Here is an 8,920-nt window from a genome sequence, read left to right on the forward strand (position 1 = left end):
CAGATGTAATGGTCCAAACTCGCTTCCCACTAGCAACTTTCACTTCAGCCACCGTAGCATCCGGCTTAATAGTGGAGCCTGGAGCTGTGGCTTTATTTATCATTGCATGACGCTCCCGAACTTCCTAGGCATTCGGAATTGTCACTTTCAGATTAGGGCTCCTTTCTACGACCCTAGGCTCCTTGTTTCTAACATTTTCATTAAGCGTCTTTCTCACAGACAGCCTATTGAACACTGAACCCTGTTGTGGAATCCTGGGCCCGAGTCGTTCATGAACCGATTGCCGAACCGGTTGCTTTCCTTTGTTCTGTCCCTTGAGACCTCTTGTAGACATGGTATTGATGGATGATGCAGGAAACGGATTCATGTCCACCTGCATACTCTTTTCCGCTAGCTTCAGTCTACCCTCGTCTAAAGCCTTTTGAATTGTGTTTCGTAGGTACGTACAATTGGCGGCAGCATGTGTATAACTCCCATGCCACTTGCAATACACTTTCCCTTTCAATTCCTCTGGTGACGGCACTCGCTGCCCGTCTCGGAGTTTGATTTGTTTGTCCATCAGCAGATGATCAAAAATCTGTTCTACTTTAGACACATCGAAGGTATACTGCATGCCTCCGACCTCTTTACCTCTTGTAGGTTTCAATGCCGAACAAGAATAAGTTTTTCCTTTCAACAGTTCAGCCGCTAGCACTTCTTGTTCCTCACCACAGTCTTCGTCGGCTGAGATTGCATCATCGGCACAGTAAGTTATTCCTGATTTTCCATCTTTTTTCCACCTACCTACAGCAGCATCTCGTCTCTCTCGAATGAGGTTTTCTTCTCTCATTGCGAGTGCACTTAGATGCGAAAAATCCTGGAAATCCTGAACTCCCAAACGGTCTCGGAGATCTGATCGCATATTATCCACTGCCATCGCGGTTGCTTGCTGTTCGGGGATCTGCACTGTGCACCGTGTCTTAGCCTGTCGAAACCTTTCCAAAAATTGTGCCACAGGCTCATCATATCCCTGTTTTACAGCTACCAGGGGGGATATTGTAGTCTCCACCAGTGGCGCGTAAAAACGGTCATGAAATAGCCTCTCCAAATCCGACCAAGACTACACAGTACCTGGAGCTAACGATGTATACCACGAAAATGCCGTACCCGTCAGAGACAAAGAAAACAATTGTAAACGATACCAATCATTTCTTTCCAAGTCCCCGCACTGAGCTGTAAATTTCTCGATATGCTCTATCGTTGATCTCTCATCCTCGCCGAAGAACAGTGTAAAATCCAGTGCTTTATTTCGAACGGGCAACGACATCATCTCACTTACCCAAGCTGGGTAGGGTCTTTGATACACCGGTCGCTCTTCGAATTTCATTCGCGGGAAAGCTCTTCGGATACTTTCCATAGAATATCCGTATCTATTAATGGTCGGACTTCCTGCTGATTAGGAATCAGCGGCTGCCCTCCTGGTCCCCAAGCTTGAGCCATTCCTCCTTGAGGGACAGCGGCATAAGGAGCCTGCTGCGCCCATGGCGGTGGAGGTGCGTTCCAAACAGGCTGTCCCGCGACCTGCCCTGGCAACGCTATTCCTGGAGGGGCTCCGTAGATGCCGCTTCCGGCGACATCTTGTCCTCCCACCATTTGAGGGCCACAGCCTCCGCTGGGTTGCCCTCCTTGCGGGCGTTGGAGAATCGTCACATTACCGAATTGCAATCCTGCTCCACTCGTCGGTCCCCTAGGCGATCCAGTGTTTCCCCGAACCAAGTTAGAACTGACGTTTCCTGTGAGATGTGGAATCCCTCCAGCATATGGAGTTACCCCTCTCGGTCCTCCATATGTGTTTCCCGAAATTCCAGAATTCTGGATTCCACTGGCCGCTGCTCGGCGTTCTTCTTCGCGAATCTGAAACGCTTCATTCCTTACAGTTGGCCGGATCACATCAGCCAATTGCCTGGAAATTTCATACCCGATGTCTCCGATTCCGGCCTGAATACACTGATTCACTTCTCTGTGCACCATGGTCACCATCGTCTCGGTCGACGACGATTCCTCATCTCTCCTCAGCCCTGAGATGCGGCTTCCACTGGGATGAACCGGCATTCCAGTTCCAGTAAATCCTGCACCCTGATTCTGATTGTCCGTGGCGATCACTTTACCGCTGCGAAGTTGCATACACGAATACGAACCCGACTTGGTCCCACTGGGCGTGCCAATTGTTGGATCCTGCGATTCGGAATTCCAAAATAGCTCGTCGATTTCGTCGGTATGGGTTCCGAAAGTACTCAAAGAGCCAATCCGTCGTCGGGCAATGCTGATTTCAGAGATTGATCGAACTAAACTACGATTAACTACGGAAAGTGAGTAAATAAACTGCAGAAAGCATTTAATCGGAATTAAATTGCATAAACAAAAATAAAACAAGGAAGAAAAATATGAAAAGATGCGATTTGTTCTGTTGTGTGTTGTGTTTATTTTTCCTACTTGTAATCCTAGGCTAGAATAACCACTTCTCCCACTAACAGGGGTCGTTACAAATTATTCCCACTTCTTTCTACTTCTCTTAACCATCAAATAACCTCCTTCCATCAGTCCCCAGCGGCTTCCATTGCTCCTGGACCGGGTTCCATTCGTCTTGAGCATCTTCCATCGTTCCTGGACCAAGTTCCATTCGCTTTGGATCTCTTCCATTGCCTTCAGATCATACCTGCACCCTACCCTGATTCGTTTCCATCATACTCCCAGCCGGTCTACGGGAATATGTTTCCGACAGTCTTGAGTTACATGGAACCCTCACGCTTCATGGTCTTCCATTAGTGTCATGAGGTTGCCGATTCAGAGTTGATGGAGCTTGTCGTCTGAAGGTTTATGGAAGTCATATCTTCTTGCTCCGTGGAAGCTCCGCAGCCTGATGGAAGTCACTATCTTCGACATTTGAGTCATTTTGGACTTGGGGTCCAACAGTTCCAAACACATTGACACTCGCTTTCACTTTATCCGAGAAAAGATTAAAGAATGAGAGGTCGAATTGGTACATGTGAACTCAAGAGAGCAAGTCGCGGATATTTTGACAAAGGCATTAAAGGGTGACGTCTTCTAGCATTTGAAGAATTTACTTGGAGTTAAAGCTCGATGAGGCACAAGTTTAAGAGGGGAAAATGATGGCATGTAATTAAACTTGTGCATTGAAGTTAATTAAGAGGAATTTTACAAGTCACTTTGGAGAGTTCAAGAGACACCTTAACCTATGAATCAATGAATCAATTAACTATTATCTGAATGTATATTAATTATCTATTTAAATGGATATTAATAACCTCTGTTGCTACTTTATTTATCCAATAGTTCAGGGGCATGGCAGCCAGGTGAAGCATCAGATTCGGTTTGGGCCAGCTTAAGAGCATCAACAACAACTTTAGCGCGTTCCAGAATATGCGAAAAATGGTTCTTATTGAAGGTTGTAAGCAGGGCCGTCCTTGGGCCCGTGCGAAAGGGGCGACCGCCCAGGGCCCAATCTAAACTGAGGCCCATTATTTATTTATGTTATATACAAATTATTTATATATAAAAATTATTTGATATTAATATATTAATACAAGAGCATGGCTTGGTGGGTAAGTTTTATCTATATTATTTTTGAGATTTTGGGTTAAAAAAATTGGAGTAGATCATTTGTATATATTTAGGGTCTCTTATTTTTGTTTTAATTATTTTTTTCCCACTAAAAATATAATAAATATTAGACAAAATTAGTATTATTATTATTAGGCAAAATTATAAATAACTCAATGTAAATCGTCTATATACTTAAAGAATGGCATGAACTCCCTTATACTTTAAAAAATGTTCTATGAAACTCGTTTTTATATTTTTTTGGTTATGAGAAGATGACCTTTCATCTATATTTTTTTTTCATGACGGGGGTTTCATATAGCGTTTATTAAAATATAAAGGAGCGATTTTGCAATTTTTAAAATTTATGCTAGAGAAAATATTTTTTTTAATTTATATTTTATTATAAGTAAAAAATATTACATATATATATTTAAGGGGCCTAATTTTTATTTCGTCCCGGGCCCTTCGAAATTCAGGAACGGCCGGCTGTAAGTCTCTTCTTCAAGAGCTTCAGCTTAGATACAAGCTGGAACTGCACACGGCCATTGGCTGGGTAAGACCAGGATATGCTGACAGTCTCCAAAATGGATGGATGAGATGCCCACATATTGAAGAACTTGAAAGGAGTGACTTTTTGTAAAATATGATCGAATAAAGTGACAATACTCAGGGAGTGGTCCGTGAGACCTGCGGGCAGAAAAGAAGCTGAGCTCATAAAATCCATAGCCATCCAATGGTGATTAGCCAAGACTCTATCGAGTTTATCCCAGACACGATAATTAGTCCATGTATATCGGCACCCCGAAGCCGGCAGATCAGTAAGACTAAGCGTTGAAAGTTGGAGGGCATACCTCTTCGGTTCCTTCTGGTTTGCCTTACAGGCTGGTACTTAGGAGGTTTATTAATACCATCCTTTCATTTTTTAGTTTCTTGGGGCTCAACCACATAAGTAACAGCAGCTGGTTTTTAAGAAGGAATGGGCAGTTTACCAGCCGCTCTGCATCCAGGATTGAGGACAAGAGGCTGATCAGGGTTTGAAGGATTGGGGTCAAACTGAGAGGGGACTTCTTCGGCTGTTTTTTGGGAGGAAGAACCATCAACCACAGCAGAATCAATAGCAGCAGTTGCACATTCATTTGAGTGACTCACAGGCTGGGCATTATCAATAATTCTGGATCGGGCCTGTTCGGTTCCCTCGAGAGGAATGTTACCTAGGTGAACTTGGGCATTGCCAGAATCAACAATCTGGGTATCAAAGGCCAAAGCAAGAGCCTAGCCAGTTTCCTGAGCAGCTGGTGACAAAGGAGCTGCATTGGAGTCCACCAGGGGTTCTTTAAGACCAGCTGGGAGTTGTCTGTTTGATTTGGAGTTCATCCAAAATTAGGTTCGATGTCCATCAAAGGATCAGTGCTCGAGTCGAAATTCAGGGATTGAGGATCCGAAGCATCTTGAGCTAAAATACTCCTATTAGCCTGCATCTCATTATCATCATGCAGGATTGCAGAATCCTGATTTCTATAATCATCCACAGGTCCAACATGATCATACAGCAGCTGAGTACCAATGGCAGTGGTATCAGTTTGGTTGTCATTCATAAGAGATCAAAAACGGTTCGAGGTTTGTATGCCTGCAGCTTCCGGAGAGGGCTTATGTGGCTAAGGAGGACCCGTATAAGGAGCACGATCAGGTCTCTTGTTTAAATGCTGACACCGGCTCCTAGAGACAGCAATAGATTGCAGTGGAGCCTATTTTTGTTCAATCGAACTACAATGATGACAAATCATGGAACAAAGGGAGCAATATGTGGGAGATTTTCATACTCCACAGAGACAGGGAAGGAGCGGCCAGCTTCATTCCAGACCTCGACTTGATCTAACAAAGAGGAGATAACATCGACTTCCACAAGCAAACGGGCGTAGGAAAGATTATCTCTATTCTGGGTGATCTTGTCCGTTGCAATTGGTGTGCCGATCCAAGAGACAATCCTGCTAAGTGATGGGACGAATGCTAGTAAAGTACAAATACTAGTATAAATCTAAGTAGGAAACAATAACAATAGAATAATCACTCCGGAAAAAGTAATGCAACCAATAAATAAGGACACGAGTAATTTTATTGGGACCAAAGTCCAAAAAATCTCATCGATGTGAGGAGTAAAAACCACCGGATCAAAGGCCAAAAAATCTCCACTATAATCAAAAAGGGGTACAAATTGTTCAACACAAAATTAACCCAAGTTCCAACTCACACGATATAACACCAATCTTGTCAACGGATTGAAATAGAAACCTCACAAACAGTACCCTTCCGTACTCAAATACTCAATGATCCAAACGTTTGATCATGATCTCCACCGTTCATAATTTATTCCACGATGTCCCCAACAGCATACTCAAATTCTAGCCAGATCTAATGGTTAGATCTTCCGATTCGATATTGTTGATATATATATTGTATATATATTGTATATATTTATATATATCCTACCTAATATATCTCTTGTATAAACATAATATAGTACCTTAATTGTGATTTAATGAAAATAGAGTTTGTTCCATAAATCGTAATACGGTATCAGAGCCATGCTTTTTCCTGACCAAATCGAAAAAACCCACACATTCCAGATAGCATATTTCCGACCACTTCCGACCGTCACCGCCACCACCATCGTCTTCGCCGTCACGAGACCAGCCGGACACCGGAACAGTTCGGCGAACGGCGGCACGTGAGCCTCACACGCGCCCGACGTGTTTTTCCGGCCGGACGCCTCGCCGGCGCGTGGGTGCGCGTGCGGCAGCCGTTGGCGGCGATCTTTGCACCGTCATGTTCGGAATTTGATTTCCTCCGTGATGGTATCTTCACTTCTTCCGTTTGAGCAGTTTTTTGTATCCGGTTGACTTTTTGTGTTTCGGGTTTGATTCGGTTTCTTTCGTTTCGGCTTTCGGCTTGAGGTTTGAGATACTGTTTTCTCTTGAGTTTCTATGGAAAAGATGGATGTACATATTCCGATCAATGTTGTTTTGTCTGGAGATAATTACAGTTTGTGGGCACAATCGATGAAAAGTTTTTTGATAGGTCGGAAATTGTGGCGAATTGTTACGGGAGATATAGTTGCCCCCATTGCTCCGGGTTCTATAGGAGAAGTTACGCCTACCGCCACAGTTGTTGAATCTTATATTGAAAAATTGGAGGATTGGGATAGTAAGAACCATCAAATTCTCACTTGGTTGCGCAATACTTCCACTCCGGCGATCCATGTTCAGCTTGCCCAATTTGACACTGCCAAGGCAGCGTGGGATTTCTTGGCAGTCCGCTTCCGTGCTACTGGTTTGGCACACTATTATCAGTTATGGAGCACTCTCCACGATCTAAAACAGGAACCAGGACAATCTATCAACGACTTCCTTGCCCAAGTACAACCCATTTGGCATCGGTTAGATCAAACAGAGATCAGTCCTGATCATCTTCGCCTCATTCAGGTCTTGATGGCTTTGCGTCCAGAGTATGAGGAAGTTCGTGCCTCTTTGTTACATCGGCATCCACTTCCTACCTTGGATGCAGCTATTCAGGAGATTCTGTTTGAGGAAACTCGTCTCCACCTAGCTAAGGCTCCTCAGCTTGATTTTGCTCTTACGGTCACTGCCCGAACTCCTACTCAGAGTCGTTCTCATCGTTGCAAAAGATGTCAGTCCTCTGATCATGACTTCGGTCATTGCCCAAAGGTGGAGTGTCACTACTGTCATGTTTTAGGCCATACTATACAGTATTGCCCCACTAGACCATCTCGCTCTGGAAGTAGTAACTACAAGCCTCGGAATTCTCGTGGACCTCAGTCTGGTACCTCCTCTGTCACAGCCTCTGCTGCGCCTGCGCCTGCGCCTCCTACGATTCAGGACCTGGAAGCTCTTCTTAAACAAGTTCTATCTTCCAATACCGCCATGTCTACCACATCAGGTAACTCTCCTTGGTATTTTGATTCTGCTTGCAGTAATCATATGACCTCTGATATACGCCTTATGACCTCCACATCCACCGCACCATCCTTACCTCCTATCCTTACTTCCAATGGTACCCATATGCGCATCACCCATACCGGACATACATCCACCTCATCCTTATCCCTCCCCGACACATATTGGTATCCCTCAATTAACCTTAAATCTGATTTCCGTTGGTCAATTAGTTGATCAAGGTCTCACTATGATATTTTCTTCTACTGGTGTGCAGGTTCAGGACGCGCAAACCGGGTGGACTCTTGGGAAGGGCCGGAAGATGGGCCGATTATTTGAACTTACGTCACTCTAGGTCCCTCATCCCTCTATCTCGGTTGCCACCACCTCTACACCATCCTGCCTTCAGTGGCATCATCGTCTCAGTCATGCGTCTTCCAATAAAGTCAGGTCTTTGATTAGTCAGGGTAGTTTGGGTTCTGTTAAGTTTGAGTCTTTTCATTGTGTGGATTGTTCGTTGGGAAAACAACCTGCCTTGTCGTTTCCTCATAGTACTTCCGTTGCGGATACACCGTTTTCCTTAGTTCACTCGGATATTTGGGGACCTTCGCCCGCTGTGTCTATGAATGGTTCTCGTTATTTTGTGATTTTTATTGATGACTATTCTCGTTTTACATGGATTTACTTTCTGCGGCATCGTTCTGAACTTCCATCTATTTATATGACCTTTGCTAAAATGATACATACCCAATTTTCCTCTACCATAAAAACTCTCCGCACAGATAATGCTCTTGAGTATACTGATTCATCATTTCTTAGTTTCTTATCTGATCAAGGTACTGCTGTCCAACACTCCTGCCCATACACCTCTCCACAAAATGGTCGGGCCGAACGTAAACACCGACATATCCTCGATACAGTCCGCACCCTTCTTTTATCTGCCTCTTGTCCGGATCGCTTTTGGGGGGAAGCCGCACTCACCGCTGTCAACACTATAAATCGTGTCCCTTCCTCTGTCCTAGGTAATGTCAGCCCTTTTGAAAGACTATTTAATCGTATCCCTGATTATAGTCTTCTCCGCCCTTTCGGTTGTGTCAGTTTTGTCCTCCTCACTCCTCATGAGCGCACTAAGTTAGAACCTCGCGCACATCTGTGTTGCTTCTTGGGATACGGGTTAGAGCATAAGGGTTATCGTTGTTGGGATCCCATTTCCAATAGGCTACGTATTTCTCGTCATGTCACATTTTGGGAGGATACCAAATTCTCTTCCTTGTCCCACTTCTGAGTCCCCTTTGATCATTCGTCTCCGTTCTTTTCCTTGTCCTCTCCACCTCTATTCCCCTCCGGTGACACGGCTCCATCTCCGT

The sequence above is a fragment of the Andrographis paniculata genome, unplaced genomic scaffold (genome assembly GCF_009805555.1).
Source record: "Andrographis paniculata isolate CXL003 unplaced genomic scaffold, ASM980555v1 Contig80END, whole genome shotgun sequence".
Lineage (NCBI taxonomy): Eukaryota > Viridiplantae > Streptophyta > Magnoliopsida > Lamiales > Acanthaceae > Andrographis > Andrographis paniculata.